We start from the raw sequence: 18950 nt of genomic DNA, 5'->3' as shown, positions 1-18950 counted from the left end.
CATTTAAAATATTTGCATGTGGGTCCTTAATCTTTGTTATATCATATAAGACAAAAATTTTGGATTGTAAGTGGTAGAAATGTTTGTAGAAAAATTGTAAAAAATTGCATAATATGTTTTAAAGCTAATCCCATTATAGCTCAGCAAATCATGGGTGATTTACCCAAGGAAAGAATCACAGCTAATCTTACATTCAATTGTACTGGAGTTGACCTCTGTGGCCCATTCTTAATTAAGTACAAAAACCAGAGAAAAGGTATATATCAAAACGTTTATGTGTGTATATTCATTTGTATGGTTACTAAGGCCATTCCTTTAGAGCTGATAACAGACCTATCATCTGAAGCATTAATAGCTACCTTGAAACGTTTCTTTGCACGAAGAGGTAAAAGTTTAACTCTATTTAGTGATAACGCTACGAATTTTGTAGGTGCAAATGCAGAATTAAAGAGATTAAACAAAGTTTCAAACTACCAATTACCAAATTATGTGTCTTATCAATACAAAAATGAGTATTGTCTTTATAGTTATTGTACAGTATTGAATGTGCTTCACATAAAATGCCATTATGTAACTGAAATGTTATATTGTATTGCTTTGAGTTGTACGCTAATGTATATGGTAAATGTCTAATTATAATAATGATTTTATGTAATAGTACTTATTCAAAATTGTTTATGATATACTTGTTTAATTTTTTTATGCTATATCTTAATTACAATAGTTGAATGCTAAGCATTGCAACGCGGGGCGGCATGTTCGCGCCTGCGCATCTGTAATGTAATCCACGCATGCGCATCTGTAATGTGATGATCAAACGAGTTTGAGAATCGCCATCGACGGTGTAAGAGGGCTGGTCACAGCTATGAGTTAATTGTAATTAATTATGAGAATTAATAAAGAATCGAACCAGCGAATTTATTTAGTGTGTGTTATTTGGGACGAGACCCAAACAGTATCAATCAGCCATTGCAACGGCCAGAAATGTTTTAATTTCAAATCCCACTGCAGTTGAGGCTAGCTTTAAACTTCCTCGTTTAAAAATTCCTAGTTTCAATGGTAAATATACTGATTGGCTTAATTTTAAAAATCTGTACATGGCGACGGTTCATACCAATCAGTCATTAGCGAAAATTCAGAAAATCTAATATTTGATAGGATTTTAACAGACGAACCAGCTGCTATTATTAAGCACATTCCAATTTCCAAAATTACTATGATGAGGCTTGGGACAAACTGATGAATCGTTATGATAGAAAAAATCAAATTGTCATGTCGCTAGTCAGAACACTTCTTGAGCAACCCAGAATTACTAGCGCTGATTTTGTTAATCTAAGAAAACTATCTGATACATCTGATGAAGTTGTCCGTGGATTAAAGTCTCTTGGCGAAAAAGCTTCGTCTAGAGATGTTTGGCTAATTCATTTTTTGTTAGAAAAGGTCGATCCGGAAACGCGCCATTTATGGTCACAAAAAATTGGTGAAGAAGAATTTCCTACCTTAGAATGTTTTTCGGAATTCTTAAACTCAAGATGTGTTTCACTCGAAGTGTTGAACACTCATTATACTGAAAAGCGAGTATCGCATAAAATGCAGTGCTCTGTTTTGAAGAATGCTTCACATAATAATAAACATTCTTTTCTAAAATGTCAGCACTGCAATGTTTCTAATACTTTATCAAAGTGTTATAAATTTAAATGTGCAGGTATTACGACTAGGAAAAATATCATCCGGAAGAATTTATTATGCTTCAATTGTTTTGAAAATCATCAAGTAAAATTTTGTTTATCGCAAACTTTATGTTCGATTTGTAAAACAAAACACCATACTTTACTGCATGAAGATATTAAAAGTAATAACGCAGTGGTGTCAAATTCATTTCCGCGTGATGAACAAATTTGTAAGTCAGACGAACAAAATAATATTTCGAGTTTTTCTATTCAGGGTCAGAATACTTCATTTTTCTTAACGGCGGCAGTAATAATTTACGATTCTGCTGGTCAAAGTCACGAATGTATCATCCTTTTGACTGTGGAAGTGGAGCTTCTTTCATCAGTGAGTCATTTATTCCACTGTTAAATATACGCAGACAAAATGCCCGTATTTCAGTAAAGGGACTTGATTATTCTGAAGTAACTTTGACTCGCGGTTATGTAAATGTAAAATTTTTTCCGAAATCTCAGTTGAGAAGAAATGATGTTTTAATACAAGCATATAGTCTTAAAAAATTAACTTCGCATTTGCATTCAGTAAAGATTGACAGCAAAGACCTTCATTATTTGAATTCAATTAATCTTGTAGATCCGAATTTCAGTACGCCTAAAAAAATAGACATTATAAATGGAACTGACTATTTCTTTTCTCTGCTTCAGCCATTCAGCCAGGGCAGATTGTTGGCTATAAAAATACTATTTTTGATTGGGTTGTATCGGGCAGCATTAAAACAGAAGGCAATACTCCGCATCCCATTACTGTTAATCGCATTAGTTTACCGACTGACGATCCCGTCGATGCAACACTTAAGCTTTTTTAGGAGTTGGAAGAATTAACGTTCCAAAATCAGAAGTCAACGGTTGAAGAAGAGTTTTGTGAGAAGCATTTTAAAGAAAACTATCGAGTAAACGAAAACGGCAGATTTGTTGTCCGACTTCAGTAAAGCTAAAGAGTTAGGCGACTCCCAACCTTCTGCTATTTCCTCGTCTGCTATCCATGGAAAGAAAATTCGATTTATATAAAGAACTTGGTAGGCAATACAAGGAGTTCATACAAGAATACGAAACTTTAAATCACATGGTTCCAGTTGTTCAGACTGAAGAAAATAAACAAGTATATTATCTACCACATCAGGCTGTTAAACCGAGTAGTATTTGACGGATCATGTAAACCTAAAAATTCAGTTTTTTTTAACTCTGTTTTGGGGGTAGGTGCAACACTACAACGAGATATATTTTCAATATTGCTCAATTTTCGTAAACATAAAATAGCTTTTTCTGCTGACATAGAATAAAAGTACCGCCAGATTTTAGTAGACAATGAGGATCAACATTTACAAAGAATTGTTTGGAGAGAATCTGCTAATTTAAAAATGCAGACATATAAATTATGTACAGTTACTTATGGCACTGCATCTGCACCATTTTTAGCGACACGCTGTTTGTGGCAAACTGCTTTGGATGCAGAACAGGATGATCCTCATGTATCTTCCGTTTTTAAAAACGATTTCTATGTAGATGATTGTTTATTTGAATCAAACAGTCTACAAGAAGCAGTTGACCTGTGTTCTAAATTTTCACAGCTATTAGAGAAACGTGGATTCGCATTAAGGAAATAAAGATCAAACTGCTTTAAGCTTCTCGAAAATTTATCCATCGATAATCATGAAGAAGGTGATCTGGAAGTTCACTCAGATGAATGTGCCAAAACTTTAGAGCTGTTTTGGAACTCTACAGAAGATGTACTTTTATTTAACATTTCTATGGATTTCGGGACTGAAATTACTAAAAGAAGGTTCATTTCTCAATCTTCTAAAATCTTTGATCCTCTTGGCTTGCTATCGCCATGTACAGTCAAGTTGAAAATGTTTTATCAGCAGTTGTGGTTTCTAAAACTTGACTGCATTGCCCCACTGCCTAAAGAATGGAAAGAGAAGTTGCAGCGATTTGAAGATCTTAAGGTTCTCAGCAATCTTAAAATTTCAAGGTGGTTTCAAACTATGTCTAACCACATCTATCTGCATGATTTTTGTGACGTGTCAGAATCTGCTTACGCTACTGTCATCTATTGTGTTCAACCAACATCTCACGACAGAAATGAAGTAAATTTTCTGGTTGCTAAAACCAAAGTTGCACCCATTAAACAAGTGTCCATACCTAGCCTGTAACACTTAAGTACATTGCTCCTTGCCAGACTAATCAAAGCTGTCCGCAAGGTCTTCTCCAGCACTGAACTTTCCTATGCTTGGACTCATTGTAAGGTGGTTCTCTGTTCGTTAGTAACTAATCCTCGAAAATGGAAGCTTTCTGTGGCAAACAGGACTTCAGAAATATTAGATGCTATATCCCTATCAACAGTGGATCTAGTCCTAAAAGTGTTTTAAGCTCAATTTTTCCTTTTCTAGATGATGATGGTGTTTTACGAGTGGGAGGTCGGCTGCAAAACTTTGACTTAGCATTCAATGCTAAACCTAATTTAGATATCTTGACTCAATCACATTTTTTTAACTGGGGATAATATTATTATCATCCCAGAACAGGGTTTTTCTAATATTCTCAAACCCAATTTATTAAAACAATGAGAATTATTACAGCAAATGAAACAAGGCTTTTGGAAGAGATATTATAAGGAGTATTTAAATTCCTTACAACAAAGAAACAAATGGAAGGAACAATTTCCAAATTTGTCTGTAGGTGATATTGTATTAATTAAGGAGGACAACATGCCTCCTGGTGTTTGACCTCTAGGTCGCATTGTTGAAATCCATCCTGGAAAGGATAGCAATGTTAGAGTTATTACAATAAAAATCTGTTAATGGTCATTTTAAAAGACCTATAGTAAAACTTTTACCATTGCCATTGCATCTGGAATGATCTTTTGCTAATGCAATGGCAAGGATGGGAGTTAATGTTGGATGTATATTTAATATTTGCGTTTCTTTTTTCCTTTTGCCTTATTTATTTCTCACTGTTTAATTTTATGATTTTTACAATAATCTTGTTACTGGCAAGATGCTTTTATTTTACTATTGAGTTTGTGTGAATGGCAACAGTTGTTCATGTTTATATTTTGGTAGAATAGCATTCTTAGCCGCACTGTGCTGCAGGCAATCTTTCTGTTAAAGAATTTCATGTTTTAGAATATCAGTAAAGTTTCTATACAAAGCTGATGCGTTTTAGTTCAAGGCAACTAAAAACAATCCTTAAGAACATACGAAATTATCCAGGAACTCTGAAACAAAACCTCAGTACATTTTTTATGCAATCTAGAAAAGCTCCGAATTCAACCACTCTACAGAGCCCTGTAATATTAATGCTGAAGAGGGAAATTCGAACAAGAATAGATTTATTGAGACCAGATCTCGAAAGGAGGGTGGAAGACAAAATTCGAAAAGGAACCTACGAGTTTGCAGACCCAGGATTTGGGGTTGGCGACAAGATGGCAGTAAGAAATTATCGCCAAGGTGACAGACGATGGAGATTTGGTACCGTCCAATCCAAGGATGAATCATGCCGGGTGCTACTTTGGTAGACGGTTGCACGGATTTTGGCGAGTTTTCTTTTGGCGAGTAATACAACTTATGGTAAACCCATTGCTGGATAAGTTATTTATGGTAACCGATACTTTGTTGTCATTTTATTAAAAAAATAATGCGTTTTATTATGCATAACTTCCGTGTTTTAAATATTATTTATGGCTTCTAAATATTAAAAATCAATTTAATTTTACATTTTTATTTGAAATAAAAATTTTGTTTTTTATAATATTTTATAGAATTTTATGTTGTTGATGATGTAATCAATGACGTCACCTTACTTAAAAAGTAATTGGTTTTATTAATATCTATAAATTTAATCTAATGTTTTAAACATTATTTATGGCTGTTAAATATTAAAATACAATTTAATTTTGCATTTGTTTTAAAAATGATTTTATTATGAATGATTATTTAAATAATTTTAATTCTATGCGTGATGTAATCAGCTCCCTGATTGGTTACTGAATATTTGTGCATTACCGCGCCATTTTAAAATTTTATTATTCATCTCTTCGAATTCGTCAGATTTCAAATGGAATGAATATCTTCGTTTCGAAGATGAATGTTGTTATTGGTAATTACCAAGAATTATTGGTATTGGAATAAAAAGTTGCCCTTTGAGACCTTATTTTGGCCAACCTGTCTTTTCTAATCAAAGATTTATTTAGAAATTGTTAATAGCGTCAGAGGAAATTTATTTTAAATTTTTTGAGGAAACCGCGCTAATTGTTTCTTCAATGAAGTGCGAGATATGTGGATAACAGATGAAGATGGTTAAAAGAGCCAATTCAATTATGATTTCGATTTTTTTTGTGGTACTTATCAATAAACAAGAAGTTAAATTACTCAAAAAATGTAAGTACATATTTTTCCTTTATTTTATAATTGTATACTTCAATTTTTGTTAAAAAAATTAATACACTATTTTCAAAAATTGCTGAGATAATTATTGTCACATATGTTTTAATGTTAATTATAGTTTATATAATGTATTTTAAAGTATTTGAATTTAATAATATTCTAATTCTTTTAAATGTTGGTAGGATGGTTTTTAATTCGATATTCAATTTCAGTAATATTTTAATGTAATTAAACGTTGGCACAATATTTTTATAGCGGTGTTTTTATTCTTTTTTTCGCTATATGAAAGTAATAATAGCCTTACTTTAGTATTTTATACTCATAGTAAATGTATTTATTTACACTTGTCTGCCATCTTAAAAAACAACATTTTCAACAAAAAATTAATCCATTACTTTTAACGATATTTATTTTTTTTTTAAGTTTCGAATACTTTACTATGCGTAGAAACAGCGTTTTTCAAAATGGCTGATGATTGTAAAAATCGCGCCAACAATTGCGCCAACGTAAATCGCCAAAAATCCGTGCAACCGTCTACCAAAGTAGCACCTCATGCCGGACCAACCCTCCAACCTTGCCGATTTCTGTAATTGCTCAATAGTACATCCTCTCAATGGGAGATCCGCTGAATTTAAACTTCCAAATACATGTCTCCAGTCAGATATTCCGGTAAGCGATCTTATTTCTTGTACTCGATTCTGAAGAAACGTACTTTATGCTTGATCTCTCCTTAGCCACCCCAAAGTTGTTGAAGAATTACCCCAGAACACTGTTCTACAATTCTGAAGTTTATTTTGCGAGCTTGAGACACGAGAAAAGTTCAAGATATGGAATCGCAAAAGTTCTTTAATTGGGGGCTATTCGACTTCTTGCGCTTACTAACTGAACTTTTACACCTTCGATGGTTTCAACTATTAAAAATGCACATGTGGCATAGGCTCTTTTACTAACATCCGAAAAAACGTCGAATCTACGTCATCTTTGTTTTCGAAGTCAATATTTAATCATCGAGGAATTTCAATCTGAGATAGCAGAGGTAATTTGCTCAACCAAGTCCCAAACTGCTCACTTGGAGGTAGAGGAAGATCTTCATCCCGCTTTATCTTCTGGTTCCAGAGGTTTCTCGCAAAATCAGCTTAGGAATTACAGTTATCGGTTCAGTAAAGCCAACGGGATAAAAAAAATTTTGTGAGTAACTTATAGAATTTTTCTTTTGGTTAATAGGTTCCTAAGTTAAATGCTTCTTCGATCTTGCAACTCGGACTATCCTTTTCTAAACCCCTACTAATTCAAATATAGGTACAACTTTTGACGTATTTTCTATCTCGTCGATAATATCGATGCGAAAATTTGATCGCCAACATCGACAATTGAAAAGCCCTGAAGCCAAAATCAGTTTTCCTTTTTGAACGAAATCTTAGGCTTCATCTAGACGATTTAAGCTAATCAACAAATTATCGAGGTAAAATGATTCCTTCAAAATATTAGAGGTTTCTATAAACTTTTCTGGGACTGCAGTCAAAAGTTGATTAAGTGTTGCGGTTTTTTAAATTATGCGTGGCCCCAACTCGCCCGCAACAGTAGTAGTGACTGCTATGAACTGGAAATTACACAAACTCATAAGAAGGGTTTAACTCCCTTTTTATTCCACTTTAGAAGTTACAGATGCGTTCACTTGACGCTCGCAAACTACGCCGACCCGGCGGTTAAATAAAAATAGAAAAGTACAACTAAAAATAAATAAAATAACGAAGTCACTACCTACGAGGCTCTATAAACGTGACTAACTTAACCGCGTTCTAAGATACAGCTGAGATTTCAGCAAACTTTCTGAATAAGAAGTTGAAAGATTCAACTAACTGCCGAAGTAGGCACACAGGCCGAAACGCGCGGTTCTTAAATTTCTACCTAGCAACCTTCACGCTCGTGAATCAAGAAAGCACACCTACAAACTCGTTTTCCTTCTATGTAACTCAAATTACTTCTGCTGAAAATTTGAATACTCTGCGCGTTCTACTAAAATTTACATACTCTGGCATTGGCAATTGGCAATGGGAAAGTAAAGACTTGACAGGAAAGATAGCTTAAACTTAAAATAAATGTTAGTTAAAATAAATATAAACCCTACAATCGAACCATAGAAATCTTAAAAAATCTTTATCTTTTTCTGCTATTTTGATTTGACAAAAGGTCTTTTCGATGTCAGATGACACTCCTATGAGATATTTCTGAAAGCGATTTAATATACTTAAGATAATTTCTATTAAATTTACTCAAACAATCGTTTAGAGAAAATAAATTCTTACAATGTGCACATGCATTAAAAACTGGTCGTATTTTTTGTAGTTTCACTAGACTCCTTTATTACAGGTCTGTGTGGCAAGTAATGTACTCCTTCCTCTTTTTCCTCAGTTATTACCACAATAATTTAATTCGTTTCCCCGATGATCAAATATTTCTTCGCAATCGTTTCTTTTGCATGTGTTAATTAATTTACTTTCAGTTTTGAAGAGCTGTCTTTCTGCCGTAGTTCAGTTACTGGATAAGACAGATTTATCGAAAATAAAGGGTAGGGTTACATCATATCTCCCTGAGCTATCTCATTTAACACTTTCTAAAAAATATTTTTGGATATATATGGAAGATAAAAAAAAAAAAAATGCAAATCAAAATTATAATTCAAAATGCTTTTAATTGCTCAGTTTTAAATTTTTTTAATAAAAGGTTTTATTTAGTGCAACTAAAAATATTTTTTAAAAATATCTAATTGTTAATCAATGTTATTATATTAAAAATCTAGATATGCTGTTTTTCGTATTGTACAGAATTTTTAAAATGTTGCATCCTTTTGTGAAGAGTAGAATTTTATCATTTTATGGTATAAAAAATTTGATTTTCATAATTATGTTTAATAACGAATTTAAAAGATTAGCAAACATTTTTTATGGAAGGTTATTAACATGATTAATATATTTTTGCATTATTGGTTAAATACTTTTGAAATAATATTCTGATTTTTTTATTAATTTAACAAATAAATTTTTGTTTAAAAATTTGAATTCTAAGAATTTTCTAATTTTAATAATGAAGTGACATAAACTTTGAAGACTCCCATTTCTTTTTCGCATAATAACAATAATTATTTTTTATTAATGTAGTTAGTTTTTTTAAGTAATGGAATGATACAACAGTTCAGAAATTCCAGTTGCCTCTATCCAAGGAACGGAGGCCTTTTATATTGTAACTTGCTAATTTGGCAAATTTTTGGCCTTTGATGAAGAATAAACACCAGTTTGCTCAACTGATAAACCAATGCGATGGATATGTTAGTATTTAGAGAAAGCTGTGTGTCTTCAGGTTTCATAAAGAATAAGTGAACTATAAATATCTAATAATAGTAAAAAGCATAATTTCAACAAAATATTTCAAATAATGTTTCGAATGATGAATTAATTACATTATAGTATTTTGAAATTTCTTGTAATTTTGTAACGTAATTTATAGATTATTTTAAATTTTTATATTTGAATAGTTAAAAAAAAAATCTTCCCTAAGCAGGTAAATTTATGAAGCTTGTTAACGTTCTTATTTTACATTAAAAATTTTGGCTTTGACAACAACAATTTCTACCGAAGATTTTTAAGCCAAGGACTGCAAAATATGATTATGATACTCAAGTAAATATTCCAAGAACTGTAAACTTTTACTGTTAATTATTGAAAAAATTAGGACTTTTTTACAGTATGTTTACAGAAAAACGAATTCCCAAAATTTCAGTAGCATTTTAAATTTACGTTTCTTGTAAAAAATTATGTCTACAAGATTTTGTTATTTTAAAACATTTAGATCGAATTTTATCATTATTTTTTTAAATTGTATTTCCTTTGTTTCGCTACTATTTTAATGTATTCTTCTAAAATCGCTTTTCTGTAGCCAAGCCATTTTTTCTTTGAAGGGGGGATTTGTAAGATAAAAAAAAAATGCAAATCAAAATTATAATTCAAAATGCCTCTTAATTACTCATTTTTAATCTGGGTACTTTGTCTCTAGTCTAAACTGCGTCATATCTGAAAACGTATTCCGCATTATGTTACCTTGAAACTTTTGCATTGCCTATAAATTTTAGCCAATCAGATTAACAAAAAATTTTACTATAAATATTGTTGCAATCCTACCTCACATTTTTCTCTGCTTGTGCTTGTTCGCTGAAGGACGTCTCTTGCTTTACTGCTTTTGTTTAAAATATAATGCGCCATTATCAAAATTGTGAGGTGCAGATTGCCCCCATTGTGAAGTGCCACAAGTAATAAAGGTATATTTGGAATATCAGTTGATTTTTGTGATTCTTCAAAAGTTCCCGAATTGCCAAACTCCGGGTTCCGACCTCTCTCCAAATCAAAACGCGTTGAGAATCGCTTCTGCTACTGAACCGACTCTCATCCGTAAAGAGGACACGACTCCATTGATCAGTTGTCCAGTTTTTGTGCTCTCTGTACCAGTGTAAACGGTGGCGTCGGTGGCCAACTTTCAACGCGAGGCAGAGTTCAGGACGGCGGGCGAATAGGGCCACTTTGTGAAGGCGTCTGGCTACAGCAAACCGCGACACTTGTCGCCCCGTTGCTGTACAAAGTTGCTGCGCAATGGCGCTTGCTGACTGCTGTCGGCCTCTTTTTTCCTGCAGGACGATATATCGGTCATCTCCTGCAGTTGTTGTCCTCGGGCGGCCACCACCAACCTTTCTAACAGCTGTACCTGTGGTTTGGAACGCTTTCCAATCGCGCGAAACGACATTTTTGTTGATTCCGAACTCTGAAGCTACACTGGTGACAGTATGCCCCTCCTCCAGCTTTCCGATCATTCTTCCACGTGTGAAGTCGTCCAGGTGATTTCTTCTAGCCATATTTCACGAACTGACTCACTGGCACTTGCAGCGAATATGTTGAATTGCGTCTCCGTCCTTCCTTTTATTCTACTGTTGAGCTACGAGCGCCGACATCACGCGTTTTGTGTACGCTCACGTCGCTTCTGACGCTTCGTTCCTGATATTTGCATACGCATGACGTTTCTGCTGACTTACGTGTTTATTGTACTGATCTCCGGACCTCCTTTTCTGTAATTTCATGTCTATCTGCCAAATTTTTACATTGTTGCTTAAGTTTTGCACACCAGTTTACATTATGTCTAAGAGCATGTCCTTGGTTTTAAGAGTCTACCGTATCTAGATCTGTTTTCAGTTGCCAGAGTTAGCACAGGATCACTGGTAGTTGAAACTTCTAGTGGACACAGTTTTTTGATTGGTCTTACCAAATATTCACTGCTTGTTTTTACCTGTACCACTCTGGTAGCTCCATCTCTACTACTGAATATTTTTACAATTTTGCCCATTGGCCACATTACACGTTTTTTATTGTCTAGTTCTATGAAGACTATGTCCCCCACCTTTAGGTTTTGACATGAAGCGCTTGCCTTTTGCACCAGTTGAGCCAGATATTCCTTGCGGAAGCGACTTCTCAGTTCTTGTCTCAACGTATTGCAGTAATTTACACGCACATTCAGTTTATGGAAATCGATGTAATCCAGATCTGGTACCCCCACTTGTTTTATGTCTTGCAAAAACAGGGAAGGTGTCAGAGGTACGAGCTCTTCCGAATCATCATAGATGTACGTTAAAAGACGGTTGTTTAATGTGGATTCAACATCACACAGGACGGTCAGTAACTCCTCGAAATTCACCGACGATCTTTCTAGAATTCGCACGAGAAGAGTCTTTATAGAACGAACTAAGCGCTCCCACCATATCCCCCATCACGCAGCCGTAGAGGGGTGAATTTCCATTTTATTGGAAAACACTCGTTTTCTGTGATTTTTCTCCAATCCAGGCATCTCAGAGCATTGTCTGCTCCGGTAAAATTGGTTCCGTTATCTGAATACACTGTCGCAGGACGGCCTCGTCTGGCAATGAACCGTCTCAAAGCCTGTAGAAACGTTTCGGTACTTAGAGAGGTGATAGGCTCCAGGTGAATTGCCCGGTATACGGCGCAAGTGAACAAGACGATCCAAGCTTTACTCTTTGGTCTCAGAAGTAAAGGTCCACAAAGATCGACTCCAGTTGCTTCAAAGACTGCCGAATCTCTTATTCTGTCAAGGGGTAACTGGATCGGAGGGGTAGATAAAGCCTTAGCTGTAAATCTCCTACATACTACACGTCGACTTACGCAAGACCTTATATTACGTTTCGACGAAATGATCCAGTATCGCTCTCTTAACTTAGCAGCTAATATCTGCACTCCCACATGACAGTTCTTTTCATGATACTCTTATGAGGCATTCAGTTAAATAATGCTTGGACGGAAGCAACAGGGGATAAAGGAAGCAGAATTCATCATCACGTTCAATGATTTTAGTTTTAACTCTGAGGACTCCGTCGTTGTCTCTCACTACCAACAATCCATAGACGGAATCTACTTCCTCTTGAAAGTGCTTCCTTTGCTCTAAACTCCACAAAAATGTTTCGGCGTTAGTTTGTTCTTCTACTGTTAAGGTATCCGAAGAATACGAGGGCTTCTTTAGGAGTTTATTAGTAAAGCGTAGAACCCAGCAGAATACTCGAACTATTTTAGAAAAACTCGAAAAACGTTTGTACCACTCAGAATCTTCTAATTTTATACTCAAATTGGCAATCACTTCCTTCTTAATTTCTGCTGCAACAGAATTTTCCTCTGGAGTAAACTCAAAGTCTGGCCATTCTTTCGGAGAGCATTTCAGAAATTCGGGGCCCTCCCACCAATTGCACTGAAGAAAATGTTCAGGCGTGCAGACACGAGATGCCACATCTGCCAGATTCAATTTCCCAGGGATATGTCTCCAACATTCCTGCTTCGAGAGTTTCCGAATCTCCTTTACTCTATTATTCACAAATACTCTCCAGTTTTCCTCTCGTTGTATCCAGCTAAGAGCCACAGTAGTGTCTGTCCAGTAATATATCGGGACATCGACTAAGCACAGGATTTCAACAGTATACCTTGCCAAGCGTGCACCTAGAACATAGGCTAGCAACTCCAAACTCGGAATAGTTATTTTCTTTAAGGGCGATACGCGTGATTTTGCTATGACGAATTTCGCGAAAACTTTGTCTTCTTCCTTACTTCGTAAGTAAAGGACAGTTGCATAAGCGGCTTGACTGGCATCGCAAAAGACGTGTAGAGTCCATGAATCATTAATTCCATGACCCATGCGACTAGGTAATTTAAGGCTGGAAAGACTAGGCAACCTTTCGTACCATCTCTCAAATCTTGTTTGAAGTTCATTTGGTAATGGCTTATCGCAGGTCGATTTTGTTGCCCAAGCCTCTTGAAGAATTAATTTCGCAGGTAATATGACGGGCACAAAGAAACCTAGCGGGTCAAAAACAGCATGGATTAGCGACAATAGTCTCGTTTTTGATAAGTCTCTTTTACCAATTTCTCTTTGAACGGATATTGTAAGGCTGTCATTTCGTCGGTCCGACTGCAAGCCTAGAACTGCGGAGATTGGATCACTATCTTCAGCTGCTAGCTCTTGATCACCATATTGATTAAAAGTCTACATTCGAAGATCCATTTTAGCTTCTGCCATAATAGTAATCGACTGGCTCATAAAAACCTTTAGCTCTTCGTAATCATCGACTGACGTGACACAATTGTCAACATAAAATGATTTGGCATGTTTATTCGCAACAGCTTTGAATTCAGGTGAAATGTGGGACAAATGAAATCACAGCTGCCAATAAATAGGGGCTACTAGTTAACCCAAAAACAACCCTCTTGTGACGAAACACTTCAATTCTATTATTTACCCACCACAAAAACTTGAATTTTGATCCTCACGCTCTACCTCAATCTGTAAAAAGGCCCGCCTAATATCGGATGTTACACCAATTGCCTTTTCCCTAACCGCATTAGAATGGCTGAGATTTCTTCTACAAGGTTTGGACCTTTTATCAAGCAATCATTTAACGAAAGCGAACCAACGACTTTGCTCGACGCATCGAATACAGGCCTAATCTTGGAAGTGAAGCTACCTAATTTTATTACTGGATGGTGTATTAAATAACGCCCTTCGTCATTCTTTACTGATTTTGGGAAAATTTCCATGACATCTTCCGCTAGCCATTCGTTAAATACTGTACTATACTCATCAATTTTATTTACTTTTCTCAATTTTCTCGTAGTAGCAAAGAGCCTCTTTTCTGCAATATGCCAGTTAGAGGGAATATCAGGAGGGAATTTTTGAGCTTAAGGTAAACTCACGCAATATCTACCATCTCCGGTTCTGCGAAGGCCCCTAAGAAACTGCTCTTTCGCTGCTTGATCTTCTGCGACCCTGGAAATGCTTTGCGCATCATCTGCAATGCCGATAGTTTCTAACTTCCACATAAAGGAAGGTTCCATGTCTTGAATAAGAAGGTTAGTTACTAACATAGATGGGGTACCCCCAAAACTTTGGATAATCGTTCTTTTCGATTCCCCGCACAGCGTCCATCCCAGTTTAGTATTTATGGCTGTCAAACCACACTCAAGCTGAATTACTTCACCAGTAAGTATTTGCCCGTAAATATCACTCCCTATGAGGATTTCTATTTCCGGGTGACCCTCACCGACATCTGAAATCCAAATTCTGTGTCTTTTTAATTCCTTCAATAACGGTCCTTTAGGTTTGCGTGGTATGCCTCCACAAATGGTATTTTGAACCAGAAAACTAAATTGGTACACTTTGTTTTTCACAACCGGGCTTAGACCTATAGAATATCTCTTGTGAATTTCTGACTCAGTCCTTGTTCTGCCAAATAACGCGTGAGTTAAAGTCTCAGAGGAAGTGCTTTTCAGATTTAAAGCTTCAACTGTGCATTGTAAAACGTAAGATCGTTGGGGTCCACAATCCAAGAGGCACCTGACCACCTTCTTTATAGCGCCTACAACTATTTCAACCATTAACGTCATTAGAGTGACTTCATTCATACATAAGGGAGAGAACATTGTACTTTGTACCATTACTGACTCGTTTCGGTTTTCCCTATTGTCAGCATTGTTTTCTGATACCTCCGGGCATAAAATTATAGGGTGAGATCGCCTACACAAATAACATTGAATAAATTGTGGACACTTCTTCGCAAAATGCCTTGGTTTAAGACAGAGGAGGCAGCATTTTAATTCTCTTAATCTGTCTAATCTTTCCTTTAAGCTCATCGATCGAGCTGTAAAACATTCTTTGCTTTCGTAAGATTTTCCGCAAAAAACACATTTTTGTTCTTTGGCAGCAACTAGACTTGCTGCGCTATCGATTGGTTTTTTGGTCTTAACTTTTACATCTTTAGAACGTTCATTGCGCGAAGAAGAAATTTCAAATCCAGACCTGGCTAGTTTAACTCTCTGCTCTCCTTCGACCTCTTTAGGCAAAAATTCCAGCAGATTTGCGAGACGTGATCCTTCTTTACTGAATAAAACGCTTCTCTGCCATACTCGAAGCATCTCAGCAGACAGACAAGACTCGACCATGGGATATAACCAGGAAACATTAGTATCCAGGGCTAAGCCTAAAGACTCTAAGAGATCTGAGATGGGATTCGACTTTGTCAAACAGTGACACTAGCGGCAACCGATCCTTCCCTTGTGAGCGTACATTTTGGATAATTAATTTTAACAATTCCCTCACATATATTCCCTCACAAATTCCCTCACAAAACGCTCCTCAAACGCAGAAATGGCTTTCGGGTAATTTTCAGCCGTTAAAGGATAACTATCTATCAACTCACTAGCCCGAGTTCCGGGTAACATTGATTGAGCTAAATAATGGAATTTGTCAACGTCATTAAGCTCCTTATTCTCATGGATCCTTTTAAATTGACCCCAAAATGTAAGGTAACTTAATAATTGTCCATCGAATTTTTCAATTTGAATTTTCGGCAACTTGTACCGTTTTTCATTAGAAGCACTTATGCTACTATCCGTGTTAGAACTCGTATTGACACTACGGTCAACCACATTATCTATATTCTCTTTCACCCGACGATTAAGCGTGATAAACTCATCTGAATATTCTTCGCAGCCTATGACCTCTGTTTCCAGATCATCTTCAGCGGCTTTTCCCTTAATCATTGAATCTAGTATTTCTGAATCGCAAGATCTCAACTCAGCAATTATCATCTGCAACTTCAAAATTTTGTCTTTCATACATCTCTATCCGCTTAAACATCATTACAAAATTCGGTGTTTAGAATCTTAGCCGTCCTAGTAAAGGCACTGCGTGCCGTTGCACGCTTTTTCTTCAACATATCAACATCCATTTTATCTTTAAATGCAGACCCACTTAAAACTCAAAATCTGTAATATTATCATCAATCCGACAAATCCTCAAAAACGTCTTTACTCAGCAATTCCAAAAATATAACTCAATATAATAAAAATGAATAACAATAGTATGTCATAACATTCATAATACAGCAAAACAAAATTATTTTGAATATCACAGCAGAAGATTTAACGCATAACCTTTTCTACGTTTACACTGCAGACGATTTAACGCATAGCATTTCGATTGAAAATTGAAACTAATTCGAATACAAATACGAAATTCAACATTGCAGACGATAAAACGCATTACGTTTCCAAATAACACTTAAATTAATATTTACTTCTACAATAATATAATATAGAAAACACAATACTTTCTCAACTATACTAATATAATAATCCCACCACATTCGAATCAGGATCGCAATCCTGGCTGGCTCGCCATTTTGTTATGTCGTGGAGCAAAAACAACTTTACTTTACACCTGACTGCCACTGGCTCCGACATAACAATGTGAATACTCTACAAACACCATTCCAGAATTTTAAATGTTTATTTTACAGAATTCTATTCATATATTTGCAAGTTATACACTATAAACACAATAACAAAAATTTAAACTTATCTGCACCAGCGTGAATAAGCCTGGCATAATATTCTGAACTCGACGTAACTTTAGGAGGTAAAATACCGCAAATTCAAACACAAGGGTTTCATCCTTTTCAACGCAGCTAATTTTCTAAATATATTTTACTAATACTTGCAGCGGGGCAGCGGATTCCATTTTATTCACCCAAAACTCACTTTATAGTATCGCAAAAACATCGACTCAAAATCAAAATTAAAATTCTATAGAATATCATCCGCTGTTGCCATTCCAGCACTGTCAAGGTTTTCTTCCTGCAGCTGTTGCCAGACTTATCCTGGCTGTATGTGAGAGGTACAACACCGCCAGTGTGAGTTTTAACATCTTTTCCCGCTGTAAAATGTAATTTAACCTTTTGATAGACTTAAAGCGAATTATTGCTATATCTAAAATTAAACTGCAGAAACTTGAGAAGGGCGTAAAAGACTATTTATTTTAAACTGAATAAGATGAATTGAAGGCACTTCTGGCGCTTACAAAGACAAAAAGCACTTACAGCTAGAAACTCAAAGTATAAATTCAAATGTAGAATTAAATTTAAACATCTAACAGCCAAAGGCTACACAGAGGAATTTAATAGAGAAGTTGACTCAGAATTCATTGGCGTGAATTTAAACTATCGGAAAGTAGCAATGCCGAAGACAGGAACTCTAATCTATTGTCGAACAACAAGAACTAGTAATTTGGCGTTCAAGTAGCAGAACATACTCCGACTTAACAATCTCAAACATTTTAAATACACGCGAGCTAAGTTGCAATCTGAAGGGAAAAGAGAGAAGTGACTGTAAAAGATTCAAGATATAAAATAACTTTTAAATAGACCTCACAAATTTAACGTATTTTTTAACGCTGGAAGGAAATCAATAGTATTTTTCAGATCACATTGAAATAGTTGAAAAGAAGCAGCTCCAGCATTTTGTACACTGATTTGAATGGAGAGAATATCTCGCTCACTAGAAATACTTGCAATTTTTATTTCATCATGGTTTACTGCATCATATATCCTTTATATAATGAATGTACAGGAAAATTAATATTATAAATATAAAAGAGTAAAATAATTATTATTGATAATTAAACTAATAAGTATAATACTGGGAAAAGTTAAAACATTTCTTCCGCGTTTACGTGCGATGTTCGTCATATTAAGTTTGTTAGAATAGTTAATGCTCATGTTTGACGCCGGGAAATGAAATGGTTTCTTCTCAACTATTTATCGCTGTCAAACTCCTGACTTCTGTAGTATTCCTAATAACTATAATTTTAAAACTTCCTTATCTATCGGCATTTATTTATTTATTTATTTATTTATTTTTGTTATTACTTTCGTAAGTGTTGAGTAGAAAGCAATTTCTTTAAAAAAGCCGGCAATATTCTGTATTACTTCCAAATGGTAATAGTTGTGAAGTGAAGGAAGCAACCAGCCCACCTGTGCATACCGTATGACATGAAATCGTTTGTCCCAAGATGAAACAAAAACCCGAAAACCCGAGGGGAAAAAAAAAGCAAAATTACATAAACACGTTCATACTATCACACACACTTAGACGGATAACTCCACCTGCCGTTTATTTGAGTTTATCCCATTTCGATCAATATTAACAGTTGTATTACCAATTGTTCCATCAGAACAGCTATATTGGAATTGTTCTATTTTATCTCTTTCATAATGTCAAGTATAATTTATTAATTTATTTGTTCTTATGATGCTTACCACAAAAGGCAAACAATGATCATCCTTCTTTGTGCTTGGATGATGCGACAATAAATAAAGCCAAAAGATATTTTTTATTCTCTAACTTTCTGCATAAGAAAAAATCTGATGTGTACACCACATGACTTCCTTTTACGGAATATTAAATTA

Source organism: Stegodyphus dumicola, chromosome 8, assembly GCF_044657685.1.
Source record: "Stegodyphus dumicola isolate Sdum_Otavi_A_Nest chromosome 8, ASM4465768v1".
NCBI classification, from domain to species: Eukaryota; Metazoa; Arthropoda; class Arachnida; order Araneae; family Eresidae; genus Stegodyphus; species Stegodyphus dumicola.
This window is presented reverse-complemented; position numbering follows the sequence as displayed.